This window comes from Ambystoma mexicanum, chromosome 12, assembly GCF_040938575.1.
Source record: "Ambystoma mexicanum isolate Mex_15411 chromosome 12, UKY_AmexF1_1, whole genome shotgun sequence".
In the NCBI taxonomy this organism is placed as follows: Eukaryota; Metazoa; Chordata; class Amphibia; order Caudata; family Ambystomatidae; genus Ambystoma; species Ambystoma mexicanum.
The window spans coordinates 312,539,930-312,561,784 of NC_090936.1; positions in this window are offsets into that span (position 1 = coordinate 312,539,930).

Here is a 21,855-nt window from a genome sequence, read left to right on the forward strand (position 1 = left end):
CCTACCTGGCCGCCAAGGGGAAAGCCTAAAACACAAGTAACCCCAAGTTTGTTGTCAGAGGGAAATCTCAGACATTCTGCCGACCGGTGCAACTTACAGATATGGCCCTCGGGTGTCCAAGCCACCGAAGAAAAGAGGGAACCCCATGCATTTTCGAAAAGAGGACACCCGTGGGAATCCGTAGAGGTGTGATTTGCGCACATCGCCCCAGATTTTTTTACCCAGACAGCCCTGCAAAGTCCGAAATGTGTGGAAAAAAACGCTTTTTCCGCACATTTCGCTCGCCGCACCCATCGAAACACGCCCCCAACAACACATGGCCTACCGTCCCGCGTTCCCACAGGTGTCCCGATGAAAACGGTACCTCACATGCGTGGGTGCACCTACCTGGCTGGCAAGGGGAAAGCCTAAAACACAAGTAACCCCAAGTCTGTTTGCAGAGGGGAATCTCAGCCATTCTGCCGACCGGCGCAACTTACAGATATGGGCCTCGGGTGTCCAAGCCACCGAGGAAAACAGGGAGCCCCATGCATTTCTGAAAAGAGGACACCCGTGGGAATCCGCAGAGGTATGATTTGCGCACATCGCCCCAGAATTTATTACCCAGACACCCCCGCAGAGTCCGGGGCACATTTCGGACTTTGCGGGGGTGTCTGGGTAATGAATTCTGGGGCGATTTGGGCATATCATACCTTTGCGGATTCCCACGGGTGTCCTCTTTTCGGAAATGCATGGGGCTCCCTGTTTTCCTCGGTGGCTTGGACACCCGAGGCCCATATCTGTAAGTTGCGCCGGTCGGCAGAATGTCTGAGATTTCCCTCTGACAACAGACTTGGGGTTACTTGTGTTTTAGGCTTTCCCCTTGGCGGCCAGGTAGGTGCACCCACACATGTGAGGTACCGTTTTCATCGGGACACCTGTGGGAACGTGGGACGGTAGGCCATGTGTTGTGGGGGGCGTGTTTCGATGGGTGCGGCGAGCGAAATGTGCGGAAAAAGCGTTTTTTCCCCCACATTTCCGACTTTGCAGGGCTGTCTGGGTAAAAAAATCTGGGGCGATGTGCGCAAATCACACCTCTGCGGATTCCCACGGGTGTCCTCTTTTTGAAAATGCATGGGGTTCCCTGTTTTCCTCGGTGGCTTGGACACCCGAGGCCCATATCTGTAAGTTGCGCCGGTCGGCAGCATGTCTGAGATTTCCCTCTGACAACAGACTTGGGGTTACTTGTGTTTTAGGCTTTCCCCTTGGCGGCCAGGTAGGTGCACCCACACATGTGAGGTACCGTTTTCATCGGGACACCTGTGGGAACGCGGGACGGTAGGCCATGTGTTGTGGGGGGCGTGTTTCGATGGGTACGGCGAGCGAAATGTGCGGAAAAAGCGTTTTTTTCCCCACATTTCCGACTTTGCAGGGCTGTCTGGGTAAAAAAATCTGGGGCGATGTGCGCAAATCACACCTCTGCGGATTCCCACGGGTGTCCTCTTTTCGAAAATGCATAGGGTTCCCTGTTTTCCTCGGTGGCTTGGACACCCGAGGCTCATATCTGTAAGTTGCGCCGGTCGGCAGAATGTCTGAGATTTCCCTCTGACAACAGACTTGGGGTTACTTGTGTTTTAGGCTTTCCCCTTGGCGGCCAGGTAGGTGCACCCACACATGTGAGGTACCGTTTTCATCGGGACACCTGTGGGAACGCGGGACGGTAGGCCATGTGTTGTGGGGGGCGTGTTTCGATGGGTGCGGCGAGCGAAATGTGCGGAAAAAGCGTTTTTTTCCCCACATTTCCGACTTTGCAGGGCTGTCTGGGTAAAAAAATCTGGGGCGATGTGCGCAAATCACACCTCTGCGGATTCCCACGGGTGTCCTCTTTTCGAAAATGCATGGGGTTCCCTGTTTTCCTCGGTGGCTTGGACACCCGAGGCCCATATCTGTAAGTTGCGCCGGTCGGCAGAATGTCTGAGATTTCCCTCTGACAACAGACTTGGGGTTACTTGTGTTTTAGGCTTTCCCCTTGGCGGCCAGGTAGGTGCACCCACACATGTGAGGTACCGTTTTCATCGGGACACCTGTGGGAACGCGGGACGGTAGGCCATGTGTTGTGGGGGGCGTGTTTCGATGGGTGCGGCGAGTGAAATGTGCGGAAAAAGCGTTTTTTTCCCCACATTTCCGACTTTGCAGGGCTGTCTGGGTAAAAAAATCTGGGGCGATGTGCGCAAATCACACCTCTGCGGATTCCCACGGGTGTCCTCTTTTCGAAAATGCATGGGGTTCCCTGTTTTCCTCGGTGGCTTGGACACCCGAGGCCCATATCTGTAAGTTGCGCCGGTCGGCAGAATGTCTGAGATTTCCCTCTGACAACAGACTTGGGGTTACTTGTGTTTTAGGCTTTCCCCTTGGCGGCCAGGTAGGTGCACCCACACATGTGAGGTACCGTTTTCATCGGGACACCTGTGGGAACGCGGGACGGTAGGCCATGTGTTGTGGGGGGCGTGTTTCGATGGGTGCGGCGAGCGAAATGTGCGGAAAAAGCGTTTTTTTCCCCACATTTCCGACTTTGCAGGGCTGTCTGGGTAAAAAAATCTGGGGCGATGTGCGCAAATCACACCTCTGCGGATTCCCACGGGTGTCCTCTTTTCGAAAATGCATGGGGTTCCCTGTTTTCCTCGGTGGCTTGGACACCCGAGGCCCATATCTGTAAGTTGCGCCGGTCGGCAGAATGTCTGAGATTTCCATCTGACAACAGACTTGGGGTTACTTGTGTTTTAGGCTTTCCCCTTGGCAGCCAGGTAGGTGCACCCACACATGTGAGGTACCGTTTTCATCGGGACACCTGTGGGAACGCAGGACGGTAGGCCATGTGTTGTGGGGGGCGTGTTTCGATGGGTGCGGCGAGCGAAATGTGCGGAAAAAGCGTTTTTTTCCCCACATTTCCAACTTTGCAGGGCTGTCTGGGTAAAAAAATCTGGGGCGATGTGCGCAAATCACACCTCTGCGGATTCCCACGGGTGTCCTCTTTTCGAAAATGCATGGGGTTCCCTGTTTTCCTCGGTGGCTTGGACACCCGAGGCCCATATCTGTAAGTTGCGCCGGTCGGCAGAATGTCTGAGATTTCCCTCTGACAACAGACTTGGGGTTACTTGTGTTTTAGGCTTTCCCCTTGGCGGCCAGGTAGGTGCACCCACACATGTGAGGTACCGTTTTCATCGAGACACCTGTGGGAACGCGGGACGGTAGGCCATGTGTTGTGGGGGGCGTGTTTCGATGGGTGCGGCGAGCGAAATGTGCGGAAAAAGCGTTTTTTTCCCCACATTTCCGACTTTGCAGAGCTGTCTGGGTAAAAAAATCTGGGGCGATGTGCGCAAATCACACGTCTGCGGATTCCCACAGGTGTCCGCTTTTCGAAAATGCATGGGGTTCCCTGTTTTCCTCGGTGGCTTGGACACCCGAGGCCCATATCTGTAAGTTGCGTCGGTCGGCAGAATGTCTGAGATTTCCCTCTGACAACAGACTTGGGGTTACTTGTGTTTTAGGCTTTCCCCTTGGCGGCCAGGTAGGTGCACCCACACATGTGAGGTACCGTTTTCATCGAGACACCTGTGGGAACGTGGGACGGTAGGCCATGTGTTGTGGGGGGCGTATTTCGATGGGTGCGGCGAGCGAAATGTGCGGAAAAAGCGTTTTTTTCCCCACATTTCCGACTTTGCAGGGCTGTCTGGGTAAAAAAATCTGGGGCGATGTGCGCAAATCACACCTCCGCGGATTCCCACGGGTGTCCTCTTTTCGAAAATGCATGGGGTTCCCTGTTTTCCTCGGTGGCTTGGACACCCGAGGCCCATATCTGTAAGTTGCGCCGGTCGGCAGAATGTCTGAGATTTCCCTCTGACAACAGACTTGGGGTTACTTGTGTTTTAGGCTTTCCCCTTGGCGGCCAGGTAGGTGCACCCACACATGTGAGGTACCGTTTTCATCGGGACACCTGTGGGAACGCGGGACGGTAGGCCATGTGTTGTGGGGGGCGTGTTTCGATGGGTGCGGCGAGCGAAATGTGTGGAAAAAGCATTTTTTTCCCCACATTTCCGACTTTGCAGGGCTGTCTGGGTAAAAAAATCTGGGGCGATGTGCGCAAATCACACCTCTGCGGATTCCCACGGGTGTCCTCTTTTCGAAAATGCATGGGGTTCCCTGTTTTCCTCGGTGGCTTGGACACCCGAGGCCCATATCTGTAAGTTGCGCCGGTCGGCAGAATGTCTGAGATTTCCCTCTGACAACAGACTTGGGGTTACTTGTGTTTTAGGCTTTCCCCTTGGCGGCCAGGTAGGTGCACCCACACATGTGAGGTACCGTTTTCATCGAGACACCTGTGGGAACGCGGGACGGTAGGCCATGTGTTGTGGGGGGCGTGTTTCGATGGGTGCGGCGAGCGAAATGTGCGGAAAAAGCGTTTTTTTCCCCACATTTCCGACTTTGCAGAGCTGTCTGGGTAAAAAAATCTGGGGCGATGTGCGCAAATCACACGTCTGCGGATTCCCACAGGTGTCCTCTTTTCGAAAATGCATGGGGTTCCCTGTTTTCCTCGGTGGCTTGGACACCCGAGGCCCATATCTGTAAATTGCGCCGGTCGGCAGAATGTCTGAGATTTCCCTCTGACAACAGACTTGGGGTTACTTGTGTTTTAGGCTTTCCCCTTGGCGGCCAGGTAGGTGCACCCACACATGTGAGGTACCGTTTTCATCGGGACACCTGTGGGAACGCGGGACGGTAGGCCATGTGTTGTGGGGGGCGTGTTTCGATGGGTGCGGCGAGCGAAATGTGCGGAAAAAGCATTTTTTTCCCCACATTTCCGACTTTGCAGGGCTGTCTGGGTAAAAAAATCTGGGGCGATGTGCGCAAATCACACCTCTGCGGATTCCCACGGGTGTCCTCTTTTCGAAAATGCATGGGGTTCCCTGTTTTCCTCGGTGGCTTGGACACCCGAGGCCCATATCTGTATGTTGCGCCGGTTGGCAGAATGTCTGAGATTTCCCTCTGACAACAGACTTGGGGTTACTTGTGTTTTAGGCTTTCCCCTTGGCGGCCAGGTAGGTGCACCCACACATGTGAGGTACCGTTTTCATCGGGACACCTGTGGGAACGCGGGACGGTAGGCCATGTGTTGTGGGGGGCGTGTTTCGATGGGTGCGGCGAGCGAAATGTGCGGAAAAAGCGTTTTTTTCCCCACATTTCCGACTTTGCAGGGCTGTCTGGGTAAAAAAATCTGGGGCGATGTGCGCAAATCACACCTCTGCGGATTCCCACGGGTGTCCTCTTTTCGAAAATGCATGGGGCTCCCTGTTTTCCTGGGTGGCTTGGACACCCGAGGCCCATATCTGTAAGTTGCGCCGGTCGGCAGAATGTCTGAGATTTCCCTCTGACAACAGACTTGGGGTTACTTGTGTTTTAGGCTTTCCCCTTGGCGGCCAGGTAGGTGCACCCACACATGTGAGGTACCGTTTTCATCGAGACACCTGTGGGAACGTGGGACGGTAGGCCATGTGTTGTGGGGGGCGTGTTTCGATGGGTGCGGCGAGCGAAATGTGCGGAAAAAGCGTTTTTTTCCCCACATTTCCGACTTTGCAGGGCTGTCTGGGTAAAAAAATCTGGGGCGATGTGCGCAAATCACACCTCCGCGGATTCCCACGGGTGTCCTCTTTTCGAAAATGCATGGGGTTCCCTGTTTTCCTCGGTGGCTTGGACACCCGAGGCCCATATCTGTAAGTTGCGCCGGTCGGCAGAATGTCTGAGATTTCCCTCTGACAACAGACTTGGGGTTACTTGTGTTTTAGGCTTTCCCCTTGGCGGCCAGGTAGGTGCACCCACACATGTGAGGTACCGTTTTCATCGGGACACCTGTGGGAACGCGGGACGGTAGGCCATGTGTTGTTGGGGGGCCTGTTTCAATGGGTGCAGCGAGCGAAATGTGTGGAAAAAGCGTTTTTTCCCCACATTTCCGACTTTGCAGGGCTGTCTGGGTAAAAAAATCTGGGGCGATGTGCGCAAATCACACCTCTGCGGATTCCCACGGGTGTCCTCTTTTCGAAAATGCATGGGGTTCCCTGTTTTCCTCGGTGGCTTGGACACCCGAGGCCCATATCTGTAAGTTGCGCCGGTCGGCAGAATGTCTGAGATTTCCCTCTGACAACAGACTTGGGGTTACTTGTGTTTTAGGCTTTCCCCTTGGCGGCCAGGTAGGTGCACCCACACATGTGAGGTACCGTTTTCATCGAGACACCTGTGGGAACGCGGGACGGTAGGCCATGTGTTGTGGGGGGCGTGTTTCGATGGGTGCGGCGAGCGAAATGTGCGGAAAAAGCGTTTTTTTCCCCACATTTCCGACTTTGCAGAGCTGTCTGGGTAAAAAAATCTGGGGCGATGTGCGCAAATCACACGTCTGCGGATTCCCACAGGTGTCCTCTTTTCGAAAATGCATGGGGTTCCCTGTTTTCCTCGGTGGCTTGGACACCCGAGGCCCATATCTGTAAGTTGCGCCGGTCGGCAGAATGTCTGAGATTTCCCTCTGACAACAGACTTGGGGTTACTTGTGTTTTAGGCTTTCCCCTTGGCGGCCAGGTAGGTGCACCCACACATGTGAGGTACCGTTTTCATCGGGACAACTGTGGGAACGCGGGACGGTAGGCCATGTGTTGTGGGGGGCGTGTTTCGATGGGTGCGGCGAGCGAAATGTGCGGAAAAAGCATTTTTTTCCCCACATTTCCGACTTTGCAGGGCTGTCTGGGTAAAAAAATCTGGGGCGATGTGCGCAAATCACACCTCTGCGGATTCCCACGGGTGTCCTCTTTTCGAAAATGCATGGGGTTCCCTGTTTTCCTCGGTGGCTTGGACACCCGAGGCCCATATCTGTATGTTGCGCCGGTTGGCAGAATGTCTGAGATTTCCCTCTGACAACAGACTTGGGGTTACTTGTGTTTTAGGCTTTCCCCTTGGCGGCCAGGTAGGTGCACCCACACATGTGAGGTACCGTTTTCATTGGGACACCTGTGGGAACGCGGGACGGTAGGCCATGTGTTGTGGGGGGCGTGTTTCGATGGGTGCGGCGAGCGAAATGTGCGGAAAAAGCGTTTTTTTCCCCACATTTCCGACTTTGCAGGGCTGTCTGGGTAAAAAAATCTGGGGCGATGTGCGCAAATCACACCTCTGCGGATTCCCACGGGTGTCCTCTTTTCGAAAATGCATGGGGCTCCCTGTTTTCCTGGGTGGCTTGGACACCCGAGGCCCATATCTGTAAGTTGCGCCGGTCGGCAGAATGTCTGAGATTTCCCTCTGACAACAGACTTGGGGTTACTTGTGTTTTAGGCTTTCCCCTTGGCGGCCAGGTAGGTGCACCCACACATGTGAGGTACCGTTTTCATCGGGACACCTGTGGGAACGCGGACGGTAGGCCATGTGTTGTGGGGGGCGTGTTTCGACGGGTGCGGCGAGCGAAATGTGCGGAAAAAGCGTTTTTTTCCCCACATTTCCGACTTTGCAGGGCTGTCTGGGTAAAAAAATCTGGGGCGATGTGCGCAAATCACACCTCTGCGGATTCCCACGGGTGTCCTCTTTTCGAAAATGCATGGGGTTCCCTGTTTTCCTCGGTGGCTTGGACACCCGAGGCCCATATCTGTAAGTTGCGTCGGTCGGCAGAATGTCTGAGATTTCCCTCTGACAACAGACTTGGGGTTACTTGTGTTTTAGGCTTTCCCCTTGGCGGCCAGGTAGGTGCACCCACACATGTGAGGTACCGTTTTCATCGAGACACCTGTGGGAACGTGGGACGGTAGGCCATGTGTTGTGGGGGGCGTGTTTCGATAGGTGCGGCGAGCGAAATGTGCGGAAAAAGCGTTTTTTTCCCCACATTTCCGACTTTGCAGGGCTGTCTGGGTAAAAAAATCTGGGGCGATGTGCGCAAATCACACCTCCGCGGATTCCCACGGGTGTCCTCTTTTCGAAAATGCATGGGGTTCCCTGTTTTCCTCGGTGGCTTGGACACCCGAGGCCCATATCTGTAAGTTGCGCCGGTCGGCAGAATGTCTGAGATTTCCCTCTGACAACAGACTTGGGGTTACTTGTGTTTTAGGCTTTCCCCTTGGCGGCCAGGTAGGTGCACCCACACATGTGAGGTACCGTTTTCATCGGGACACCTGTGGGAACGCGGGACGGTAGGCCATGTGTTGTGGGGGGCGTGTTTCGATGGGTGCGGCGAGCGAAATGTGTGGAAAAAGCGTTTTTTTCCCCACATTTCCGACTTTGCAGGGCTGTCTGGGTAAAAAAATCTGGGGCGATGTGCGCAAATCACACCTCTGCGGATTCCCACGGGTGTCCTCTTTTCGAAAATGCATGGGGTTCCCTGTTTTCCTCGGTGGCTTGGACACCCGAGGCCCATATCTGTAAGTTGCGCCGGTCGGCAGAATGTCTGAGATTTCCCTCTGACAACAGACTTGGGGTTACTTGTGTTTTAGGCTTTCCCCTTGGCGGCCAGGTAGGTGCACCCACACATGTGAGGTACCGTTTTCATCGGGACACCTGTGGGAGCGCGGGACGGTAGGCCATGTGTTGTGGGGGGCATGTTTCGATGGGTGCGGCGAGCAAAATGTGCGGAAAAAGCGTTTTTTTCCCCACATTTCCGACTTTGCAGGGCTGTCTCAGTAAAAAAATCTGGGGCGATGTGCGCAAATCACACCTCTGCGGATTCCCACGGGTGTCCTCTTTTTGAAAATGCATGGGGTTCCCTGTTTTCCTGGGTGGCTTGGACACCCGAGGCCCATATCTGTAAGTTGCGCCGGTCGGCAGAATGTCTGAGATTTCCCTCTGACAACAGACTTGGGGTTACTTGTGTTTTAGGCTTTCCCCTTGGCGGCCAGGTAGGTGCACCCACACATGCGAGGTACCGTTTTCATCGGGACACCTGTGGGAACGCGGGACGGTAGGCCATGTGTTGTGGGGGGCGTGTTTCGATGGGTGCGGCGAGCGAAATGTGCGGAAAAAGCGTTTTTTTCCCCACATTTCCGACTTTGCAGGGCTGTCTGGGTAAAAAAATCTGGGGCGATGTGCGCAAATCACACCTCTGCGGATTCCCACGGGTGTCCTCTTTTCGAAAATGCATGGGGTTCCCTGTTTTCCTCGGTGGCTTGGACACCCGAGGCCCATATCTGTAAGTTGCGCCGGTCGGCAGAATGTCTGAGATTTCCCTCTGACAACAGACTTGGGGTTACTTGTGTTTTAGGCTTTCCCCTTGGCGGCCAGGTAGGTGCACCCACACATGTGAGGTACCGTTTTCATCGGGACACCTGTGGGAACGCGGGACGGTAGGCCATGTGTTGTGGGGGGCGTGTTTCGATGGGTGCGGCGAGCGAAATGTGCGGGAAAAGCGTTTTTTTCCCCACATTTCCGACTTTGCAGGGCTGTCTGGGTAAAAAAATCTGGGGCGATGTGCGCAAATCACACCTCTGCGGATTCCCACGGGTGTCCTCTTTTCGAAAATGCATGGGGTTCCCTGTTTTCCTCGGTGGCTTGGACACCCGAGGCCCATATCTGTAAGTTGCGCCGGTCGGCAGAATGTCTGAGATTTCCCTCTGACAACAGACTTGGGGTTACTTGTGTTTTAGGCTTTCCCCTTGGCGGCCAGGTAGGTGCACCCACACATGTGAGGTACCATTTTCATCGGGACACCTGTGGGAACGCGGGACGGTAGGCCATGTGTTGTGGGGGGCGTGTTTCGATGGGTGCGGCGAGCGAAATGTGCGGAAAAAGCGTTTTTTTCCCCACATTTCTGACTTTGCATGGCTGTCTGGGTAAAAAAATCTGGGGCGATGTGCGCAAATCACACCTCTGCGGATTCCCACGGGTGTCCTCTTTTCGAAAATGCATGGGGTTCCCTGTTTTCCTCGGTGGCTTGGACACCCGAGGCCCATATCTGTAAGTTGCGCCGGTCGGCAGAATGTCTGAGATTTCCCTCTGACAACAGACTTGGGGTTACTTGTGTTTTAGGCTTTCCCCTTGGCGGCCAGGTAGGTGCACCCACACATGTGAGGTACCGTTTTCATTGGGACACCTGTGGGAACGCGGGACGGTAGGCCATGTGTTGTGGGGGGCGTGTTTCGATGGGTGCGGCGAGCGAAATGTGCGGAAAAAGCGTTTTTTTCCCCACATTTCCGACTTTGCAGGGCTGTCTGGGTAAATAAATCTGGGGCGATGTGTGCAAATCACATCTCTGCGGATTCCCACGGGTGTCCTCTTTTCGAAAATGCATGGGGTTCCCTGTTTTCCTCGGTGGCTTGGACACCCGAGGCCCATATCTGTAAGTTGCGCCGGTCGGCAGAATGTCTGAGATTTCCCTCTGACAACAGACTTGGGGTTACTTGTGTTTTAGGCTTTCCCCTTGGCGGCCAGGTAGGTGCACCCACACATGTGAGGTACCGTTTTCATCGGGACACCTGTGGGAACGCGGGACGGTAGGCCATGTGTTGTGGGGGGCGTGTTTCGATGGGTGCGGCGAGCGAAATGTGCGGAAAAAGCGTTTTTTTCCCCACATTTCCGACTTTGCAGGGCTGTCTGGGTAAAAAAATCTGGGGCGATGTACGCAAATCACACCTCTGCGGATTCCCACGGGTGTCCTCTTTTCGAAAATGCATGGGGTTCCCTGTTTTCCTCGGTGGCTTGGACACCCGAGGCCCATATCTGTAAGTTGCGCCGGTCGGCAGAATGTCTGAGATTTCCCTCTGACAACAGACTTGGGGTTACTTGTGTTTTAGGCTTTCCCCTTGGCGGCCAGGTAGGTGCACCCACACATTTGAGGTACCGTTTTCATCGGGACACCTGTGGGAACGCGGGACGGTAGGCCATGTGTTGTGGGGGGCGTGTTTCGATGGGTGCGGCGAGCGAAATGTGCAGAAAAAGCGTTTTTTTCCCCACATTTCCGACTTTGCAGGGCTGTCTGGGTAAAAAAATCTGGGGCGATGTGCGCAAATCACACCTCTGCGGATTCCCACGGGTGTCCTCTTTTCGAAAATGCATGGGGTTCCCTGTTTTCCTCGGTGGCTTGGACACCCGAGGCCCATATCTGTAAGTTGCGCCGGTCGGCAGAATGTCTGAGATTTCCCTCTGACAACAGACTTGGGGTTACTTGTGTTTTAGGCTTTCCCCTTGGCGGCCAGGTAGGTGCACCCACACATGTGAGGTACCGTTTTCATCGGGACACCTGTGGGAACGCGGGACGGTAGGCCATGTGTTGTGGGGGGCGTGTTTCGATGGGTGCGGCGAGCGAAATGTGCGGAAAAAGTGTTTTTTTCCCCACATTTCTGACTTTGCAGGGCTGTCTGGGTAAAAAAATCTGGGGCGATGTGCGCAAATCACACCTCTGCGGATTCCCACGGGTGTCCTCTTTTCGAAAATGCATGGGGTTCCCTGTTTTCCTCGGTGGCTTGGACACCCGAGGCCCATATCTGTAAGTTGCGCCGGTCGGCAGAATGTCTGAGATTTCCCTCTGACAACAGACTTGGGGTTACTTGTGTTTTAGGCTTTCCCTTTGGCGGCCAGGAAGGTGCACCCACACATGTGAGGTACCGTTTTCATCGGGACACCTGTGGAAACGCGGGACGGTAGGCCATGTGTTGTGGGGGGCGTGTTTTGATGGGTGCGGCGAGCGAAATGTGCGGAAAAAGCGTTTTTTTCCCCACATTTCCGACTTTGCAGGGCTGTCTGGGTAAAAAAATCTGGGGCGATGTGCGCAAATCACACCTCTGCGGATTCCCACGGGTGTCCTCTTTTCGAAAATGCATGGGGTTCCCTGTTTTCCTCAGTGGCTTGGACACCCGAGGCCCATACTTTAAGTTGCGCCGATCGGCAGAATGTCTGAGATTTCCCTCTGACAACAGACTTGGGGTTACTTGTGTTTTAGGCTTTCCCCTTGGCGGCCAGGTAGGTGCACCCATACATGTGAGGTACCGTTTTCATCGGGACACCTGTGGGAACGCGGGACGGTAGGCCATGTGTTGTGGGGGGCGTGTTTCGATGGGTGCGGCGAGCGAAATGTGCGGAAAAAGCGTTTTTTTCCCCACATTTCCGACGTTTGCAGGGCTGTCTGGGTAAAAAAATCTGGGGCGATGTGCGCAAATCACACCTCTGCGGATTCCCACGGGTGTCCTCTTTTTGAAAATGCATGGGGTTCCCTGTTTTCCTCGGTGGCTTGGACACCCGAGGCCCATATCTGTAAGTTGCGCCGGTCGGCAGAATGTCTGAGATTTCCCTCTGACAACAGACTTGGGGTTACTTGTGTTTTAGGCTTTCCCTTTGGTGGCCAGGAAGGTGCACCCACACATGTGAGGTACCGTTTTCATCGGGACAGCTGTGGAAACGCGGGACGGTAGGCCATGTGTTGTGGGGGGCGTGTTTCGATGGGTGCGGCGAGCGAAATGTGCGGAAAAAGCGTTTTTTCCCCACATTTCCGACTTTGCAGGGCTGTCTGGGTAAAAAAATCTGGGGCGATGTGCGCAAATCACACCTCTGCGGATTCCCACGGGTGTCCTCTTTTCGAAAATGCATGGGGTTCCCTGTTTTCCTCGGTGGCTTGGACACCCGAGGCCCATATCTGTAAGTTGCGCCGGTCGGCAGAATGTCTGAGATTTCCCTCTAACAACAGACTTGGGGTTACTTGTGTTTTAGGCTTTCCCCTTGGTGGCCAGGTAGGTGCACCCACACATGTGAGGTACCGTTTTCATCGGGACATTTCGCTCGCCGCACCCATCGAAACACGCCCCCCACAACACATGGCCTACTGTCCCGCGTTCCCACAGGTGTCCCGATGAAAACGGTACCTCACATGTGTGGGTGCACCTACCTGGCCGCCAAGGGGAAAGCCTAAAACACAAGTAACCCCAAGTCTGTTGTCAGAGGGAAATCTCAGACATTCTGCCGACCGGCGCAACTTACAGATATGGGCCTCGGGTGTCCAAGCCACCGAGGAAAACAGCGAACCCCATGCATTTTCGAAAAGAGGACACCCGTGGGAATCCGCAGAGGTGTGATTTGCGCACATCGCCCCAGATTTTTTTACCCAGACAGCCCTGCAAACGTCGGAAATGTGGGGAAAGAAACGCTTTTTCTGCACATTTCGCTCGCCGCACCCATCGAAACACGCCCCCCACAACACATGGCCTACCGTCCCGCGTTCCCACAGGTGTCTCGATGAAAATGGTACCGCACATGTATGGGTGCACCTACCTGGCCGCCAAGGGGAAAGCCTAAAACACAAGTAACCCCAAGTCTGTTGTCAGAGGGAAATCTCAGACATTCTGCCGACCGGCACAACTTAAAGTATGGGCCTCGGGTGTCCAAGCCACCGAGGAAAACAGGGAACCCCATGCATTTTCGAAAAGAGGACACCCGTGGGAATCCGCAGAGGTGTGATTTGCGCACATCGCCCCAGATTTTTTTACCCAGACAGCCCTGCAAAGTCGGAAATGTGGGGAAAAAAACGCTTTTTCCGCACATTTCGCTCGCCGCACCCATCGAAACACGCCCCCCACAACACATGGCCTACCGTCCCGCGTTCCCACAGGTGTCCCGATGAAAACGGTACCTCACATGTGTGGGTGCACCTACCTGGCCGCCAAGGGGAAAGCCTAAAACACAAGTAACCCCAAGTCTGTTGTCAGAGGGAAATCTCAGACATTCTGCCGACCGGCGCAACTTACAGATATGGGCCTCGGGTGTCCAAGCCACCGAGGAAAACAGGGAACCCCATGCATTTTCGAAAAGTGGACACCCGTGGGAATCCGCAGAGGTGTGATTTGCGCACATCGCCCCAGATTTTTTTACCCAGACAGCCCTGCAAAGTCGGAAATGTGGGGAAAAAAACGCTTTTTCCGCACATTTCGCTCGCCGCACCCATCGAAACACGCCCCCCACAACACATGGCCTACCGTCCCGCGTTCCCACAGGTGTCCCGATGAAAACGGTACCTCACATGTGTGGGTGCACCTACCTGGCCGCCAAGGGGAAAGCCTAAAACACAGGTAACCCCAAGTCTGTTGTCAGAGGGAAATCTCAGACATTCTGCCGACCGGCGCAACTTACAGATATGGGCCTCGGGTGTCCAAGCCACCGAGGAAAACAGGGAACCCCATGCATTTTCGAAAAGAGGACACCCGTGGGAATCCGCAGAGGTGTGATTTGCGCACATCGCCCCAGATTTTTTCACCCAGACAGCCCTGCAAACGTCGGAAATGTGGGGAAAGAAACGCTTTCTCCGCACATTTCGCTCGCCGCACCCATCGAAACACGCCCCCCACAACACATGGCCTACCGTCCCGCATTCCCACAGGTGTCTCGATGAAAACGGTACCTCACATGTATGGGTGCACCTACCTGGCCGCCAAGGGGAAAGCCTAAAACACAAGTAATCCCAAGTCTGTTGTCAGAGGGAAATCTCAGACATTCTGCCGACCGGCGCAACTTAAAGTATGGGCCTCGGGTGTCCAAGCCACCGAGGAAAACAGGGAACCCCATGCATTTTCGAAAAGAGGACACCCGTGGGAATCCGCAGAGGTGTGATTTGCGCACATCGCCCCAGATTTTTTTACCCAGACAGCCCTGCAAATTCGGAAATGTGGGGAAAAAAACGCTTTTTCCGCACATTTCGCTCGCCGCACCCATCGAAACACGCCCCCCACAACACATGGCCTACCGTCCCGCGTTCCCACAGGTGTCCCGATGAAAACGGTACCTCACATGGGTGGGTGCACCTACCTGGCCGCCAAGGGGAAAGCCTAAAACACAACTAACCCCAAGTCTGTTGTCAGAGGGAAATCTCAGACATTCTGCCGATCGGCGCAACTTACAGATATGGGTCTCGGGTGTCCAAGCCACTGAGGAAAACAGGGAACCCCATGCATTTTCCAAAAGAGGACACCCGTGGGAATCCGCAGAGGTGTGATTTGCGCACATCGCCCCAGATTTTTTTACCCAGACAGCCCTGCAAAGTCGGAAATGTGGGGAAAAAAACACTTTTTCCGCACATTTCGCTCGCCGCACGCATCGAAACACGCCCCCCACAACACATGGCCTACCGTCCCGCGTTCCCACAGGTGTCCCGATGAAAACGGTACCTCACATGTGTGGGTGCACCTACCTGGCCGCCAAGGGGAAAGCCTAAAACACAAGTAACCCGAAGTCTGTTGTCAGAGGGAAATCTCAGACATTCTGCCGACCGGCGCAACTTACAGATATGGGCCTCGGGTGTCCAAGCCACCGAGGAAAACAGGGAACCCCATGCATTTTCGAAAAGAGGACACCCGTGGGAATCCGCAGAGGTGTGATTTGCGCACATCGCCCCAGATTTTTTTACCCAGACAGCCCTGCAAAGTCGGAAATGTGGGGAAAAAAACGCTTTTTCCGCACATTTCGCTCGCCGCACCCATCGAAACACGCCCCCACAACACATGGCCTACCGTCCCGCGTTCCGACAGGTGTCCCGATGAAAACGGTACCTCACATGTGTGGGTGCACCTACCTGGCCGCCAAGGGGAAAGCCTAAAACACAAGTAACCCCAAGTCTGTTGTCAGAGGGAAATCTCAGACATTCTGCCGACCAGCGCAACTTACAGATATGGGCCTCGGGTGTCCAAGCCACCGAGGAAAACAGGGAACCCCATGCATTTTCGAAAAGAGGACACCCGTGGGAATCCGCAGAGGTGTGTTTTGCGCACATCGCCCCAGATTTTTTTACCCAGACAGCCCTGCAAAGTCGGAAATGTGGGGAAAAAATGCTTTTTCCGCACATTTCGCTCGCCGCACCCATCGAAACACGCCCCCCACAACACATGGCCTACCGTCCAGCGTTCCCACAGGTGTCCCGATGACAACGGTACCTCACATGTGTGGGTGCACCTACCTGGCCGCCAAGGGGAAAGCCTAAAACACAAGTAACCCCAAGTCTGTTGTCAGAGGGAAATCTCAGACATTCTGCCGACCGGTCCAACTTACAGATATGGGCCTCGGGTGTCCAAGCCACCGAGGAAAACAGGGAACCCCATGCATTTTCGAAAAGAGGACACCCGTGGGAATCCGCAGAGGTGTGATTTGCGCACATCGCCCCAGATTTTTTTACCCAGACAGCCCTGCAAAGTCGGAAATGTGGGGAAAAAAACGCTTTTTCCGCACATTTCGCTCGCCGCACGACTTTGCAGGGCTGTCTGGGTAAAAAAATCTGGGGCGATGTGCGCAGATTTTTTTACCCAGACAGCCCTGCAAAGTCGGAAATGTGGGGAAAAAAACGCTTTTTCCACACATTTTGCTCGCCGCACCCATCGAAACACGCCCCCCACAACACATGGCCTACCGTCCCGCGTTCCCACAGGTGTCTCGATGAAAACGGTACCTCACATGTGTGGGTGCACCTACCTGGCCGCCAAGGGGAAAGCCTAAAACACAAGTAACCCCAAGTCTGTTGTCAGAGGGAAATCTCAGACATTCTGCCGACCGGCGCAACTTACAGATATGGGCCTCGGGTGTCCAAGCCACCGAGGAAAACAGGGAACCCCATGCATTTTCGAAAAGAGGACACCCGTGGGAATCCGCAGAGGTGTGATTTGCGCACATCGCCCCAGATTTTTTTACCCAGACAGCCCTGCAAAGTTGGAAATGTGGGGAAAAAAACGCTTTTTCCGCACATTTCGCTCGCCGCACCCATCGAAACACGCCCCCCACAACACATGGCCTACCGTCCTGTGTTCCCACAGGTGTCCCGATGAAAACGGTACCTCACATGTGTGGGTGCACCTACCTGGCTGCCACGGGGAAAGCCTAAAACACAAGTAAACCCAAGTCTGTTGTCAGAGGGAAATCTCAGACATTCTGCCGACCGGCGCAACTTACAGATATGGGCCTCGGGTGTCCAAGCCACCGAGGAAAACAGGGAACCCCATGCATTTTCGAAAAGAGGACACCCGTGGGAATCCGCAGAGGTGTGATTTGCGCACATCGCCCCAGATTTTTTTACCCAGACAGCCCTGCAAAGTCGGAAATGTGGGGAAAAAAACGCTTTTTCCGCACATTTCGCTCGCCGCACCCATCGAAACACGCCCCCCACAACACATGGCCTACCGTCCCGCGTTCCCACAGGTGTCCCGATGAAAACGGTACCTCACATGTGTGGGTGCACCTACCTGGCCGCCAAGGGGAAAGCCTAAAACACAAGTAACCCCAAGTCTGTTGTCAGAGGGAAATCTCAGACATGCTGCCGACCGGCGCAACTTACAGATATGGGCCTCGGGTGTCCAAGCCACCGAGGAAAACAGGGAACCCCATGCATTTTCAAAAAGAGGACACCCGTGGGAATCCGCAGAGGTGTGATTTGCGCACATCGCCCCAGATTTTTTTACCCAGACAGCCCTGCAAAGTCGGAAATGTGGGGAAAAAAACGCTTTTTCCGCAGATTTCGCTCGCCGCACCCATCGAAACACGCCCCCCACAACACATGGCCTACCGTCCCGTGTTCCCACAGGTGTCCTGATGAAAACGGTACCTCACGTGTGGGTGCACCCACCTGGCCGCCAAGGGGAAAGCCTAAAACACAAGTAACCCCAAGTCTGTTTTCACACCGGAAATGTCACACTCTCACATCATACAGATATGGGCCTCGGGTGTCCAAGCCACCGAGGAAAACAGGGAACCCCATGCATTTTCGAAAAGAGGACACCCGTGGGAATCCGCAGAGGTGTGATTTGCGCCCATCGCCCCAGATTTTTTTACCCAGACAGCCCTGCAAAGTCGGAAATGTGGGGGAAAAAACGCTTTTTCCGCACATTTCGCTCGCCGCACCCATCGAAACGCGCCCCCCACAACACATGGCCTACCGTCCCGCGTTCCCACAGGTGTCCCGATGAAAACGGTACCTCACATGTGTGGGTGCACCTACCTGGCCGCCAAGGGGAAAGCCTAAAACACAAGTAACCCCAAGTCTGTTGTCAGAGGGAAATCTCCGACATTCTGCCGACCGGCGCAACTTACAGATATGGGCCTCGGGTGTCCAAGCCACCGAGGAAAACAGGGAACCCCATGCATTTTCGAAAAGAGGACACCCGTGGGAATCCGCAGAGGTGTGATTTGCGCCCATCGCCCCAGATTTTTTTACCCAGACAGCCCTGCAAAGTCGGAAATGTGGGGAAAAAATGCTTTTTCCGCACATTTCGCTCGCCGCACCCATCGAAACACGCCCCCCACAACACATGGCCTACCGTCCCGCGTTCCCACAGGTGTCCCGATGAAAACGGTACCTCACATGTGTGGGTGCACCTACCTGGCCGCCAAGGGGAAAGCCTAAAACACAAGTAACCCCAAGTCTGTTTTCACACCGGAAATGTCACACTCTCACATCATACAGATATGGGCCTCGGGTGTCCAAGCCACCGAGGAAAACGGGGAACCCCATGCATTTTCGAAAAGAGGACACCCGTGGGAATCCGCAGAGGTGTGATTTGCGCCCATCGCCCCAGATTTTTTTACCCAGACAGCCCTGCAAAGTCGGAAATGTGGGGAAAAAAACGCTTTTTCCGCACATTTCGCTCGCCGCACCCATCGAAACACGCCCCCCACAACACATGGCCTACCGTCCCGCGTTCCCACAGGTGTCCCGATGAAAACGGTACCTCACATGTGTGGGTGCACCTACCTGGCCGCCAAGGGGAAAGCCTAAAACACAAGTAACCCCAAGTCTGTTGTCAGAGGGAAATCTCCGACATTCTGCCGACCGGCGCAACTTACAGATATGGGCCTCGGGTGTCCAAGCCACCGAGGAAAACAGGGAACCCCATGCATTTTCGAAAAGAGGACACCCGTGGGAATCCGCAGAGGTGTGATTTGCGCCCATCGCCCCAGATTTTTTTACCCAGACAGCCCTGCAAAGTCGGAAATGTGGGGAAAAAAACGCTTTTTCCGCACATTTCGCTCGCCGCACCCATCGAAACACGCCCCCACAACACATGGCCTACCGTCCCGCGTTCCCACAGGTGTCCCGATGAAAACGGTACCTCACATGTGTGGGTGCACCTACCTGGCCGCCAAGGGGAAAGCCTAAAACACAAGTAACCCCAAGTCTGTTGTCCATTCTGCCGACCGGCGCAACTTACAGATATGGGCCTCGGGTGTCCAAGCCACCGAGGAAAACAGGGAACCCCATGCATTTTCGAAAAGAGGACACCCGTGGGAATCCGCAGAGGTGTGATTTGCGCCCATCGCCCCAGATTTTTTTACCCAGACAGCCCTGCAAAGTCGGAAATGTGGGAAAAAAAACGCTTTTTCCGCACATTTCGCTCGCCGCATCCATCGAAACACGCCCCCCACAACACATGGCCTACCGTCCCGCGTTCCCACAGGTGTACCGATGAAAACGGTACCTCACATGTGTGGGTGCACCTACCTGGCCGCCAAGGGGAAAGCCTAAAACACAAGTAACCCCAAGTCTGTTTTCACACCGGAAATGTCACACTCTCACATCATACAGATATGGGCCTCGGGTGTCCAAGCCACCGAGGAAAACGGGGAACCCCATGCATTTTCGAAAAGAGGACACCCGTGGGAATCCGCAGAGGTGTGATTTGCGCCCATCGCCCCAGATTTTTTTACCCAGACAGCCCTGCAAAGTCGGAAATGTGGGGAAAAAAACGCTTTTTCCGCACATTTTGCTCGCCGCACCCATCGAAACACGCCCCCCACAACACATGGCCTACCGTCCCGCGTTCCCACAGGTGTCCCAATGAAAACGGTACCTCACATGTGTGGGTGCACCTACCTGGCCGCCAAGGGGAAAGCCTAAAACACAAGTAACCCCAAGTCTGTTGTCAGAGGGAAATCTCCGACATTCTGCCGACCGGCGCAACTTACAGATATGGGCCTCGGGTGTCCAAGCCACCGAGGAAAACAGGGAACCCCATGCATTTTCGAAAAGAGGACCCCCGTGGGAATCCGCAGAGGTGTGATTTGCGCCCATCGCCCCAGATTTTTTTACCCAGACAGCCCTGCAAAGTCGGAAATGTGGGGAAAAAAATGCTTTTTCCGCACATTTCGCTCCCCGCACCCATCGAAACACACCCCCCACAACACATGGCCTACCGTCCCGCGTTCCCACAGGTGTCCCGATGAAAACGGTACCTCACATGTGTGGGTGCACCTACCTGGCCGCCAAGGGGAAAGCCTAAAACACAAGTAACCCCAAGTCTGTTGTCCATTCTGGCGACCGGCGCAACTTACAGATATGGGCCTCGGGTGTCCAAGCCACCGAGGAAAACAGGGAACCCCATGCATTTTCGAAAAGAGGACACCCGTGGGAATCCGCAGAGGTGTGATTTGCGCCCATCGCCCCAGATTTTTTTACCCAGACAGCCCTGCAAAGTCGGAAATGTGGGGGAAAAAACGCTTTTTCCGCACATTTCGCTCGCCGCACCCATCGAAACGCGCCCCCCACAACACATGGCCTACCGTCCCGCGTTCCCACAGGTGTCCCGATGAAAACGGTACCTCACATGTGTGGGTGCACCTACCTGGCCGCCAAGGGGAAAGCCTAAAACACAAGTAACCCCAAGTCTGTTTTCACACCGGAAATGTCACACTCTCACATCATACAGATATGGGCCTCGGGTGTCCAAGCCACCAAGGAAAACAGGGAACCCCATGCATTTCCGGAAAGAGGACACCCGTGGGAATCCGCAGAGGTATGATATGCCCAAATCGCCCCAGAATTTATTACCCAGACACCCCCGCAAAGTCCGAAATGTGGGAAAAAATACGCATTTTCCTCACATTTCGCTCGACTCACCCATCGAAACACGCCCCCAACAACACATGGCCTACCGTCCCGCGTTCCCACAGGTGTCCCGATGAAAACGGTACCTCACATGTGTGGGTGCACCTACCTGGCCGCCAAGGGGAAAGCCTAAAACACAAGTAACCCCAAGTCTGTTTTCAGAGGGAAAACTCAGACATTCTGCCGACCGGCACAATGTACAGATATGGGCCTCGGGTGTCCAAGCCACCGAGGAAAACAGGGAACCCCATGCATTTCCGAAAAGAGGACACCCGTGGGAATCCGCAGAGGTATGATATGCCCAAATTGCCCCAGAATTTATTACCCAGACACCCCTGCAAAGTCCGAAATGTGGGGAAAAAAACGCTTTTTCCGCACATTTCGCTCGACGCACCCATCGAAACACGCCCCCAACAACACATGGCCTACCGTCACGCGTTCCCACAGGTGTCCCGATGAAAACGGTACCTCACATGTGTGGGTGCACCTACCTGGCCGCCAAGGGGAAAGCCTAAAACACAAGTAACCCCAGGTCTGTTTTCACACCGGAAATGTCACACTCTCACATCATACAGATATGGGCCTCGGGTGTCCAAGCCACCAAGGAAAACAGGGAACCCCATGCATTTCCGGAAAGAGGACACCCGTGGGAATCCGCAGAGGTATGATATGCCCAAATCGCCCCAGAATTTATTACCCAGACACCCCCGCAAATTCCGAAATGTGGGAAAAAATACGCATTTTCCTCACATTTCGCTCGACTCACCCATCGAAACACGCCCCCAACAACACATGGCCTACCGTCCCACGTTCCCACAGGTGTCCCGATGAAAACGGTACCTCACATGTGTGGGTGCACCTACCTGGCCGCCAAGGGGAAAGCCTAAAACACAAGTAACCCCAAGTCTGTTTTCAGAGGGAAAACTCAGACATTCTGCCGACCGGCACAATGTACAGATATGGGCCTCGGGTGTCCAAGCCACCGAGGAAAACAGGGAACCCCATGCATTTCCGAAAAGAGGACA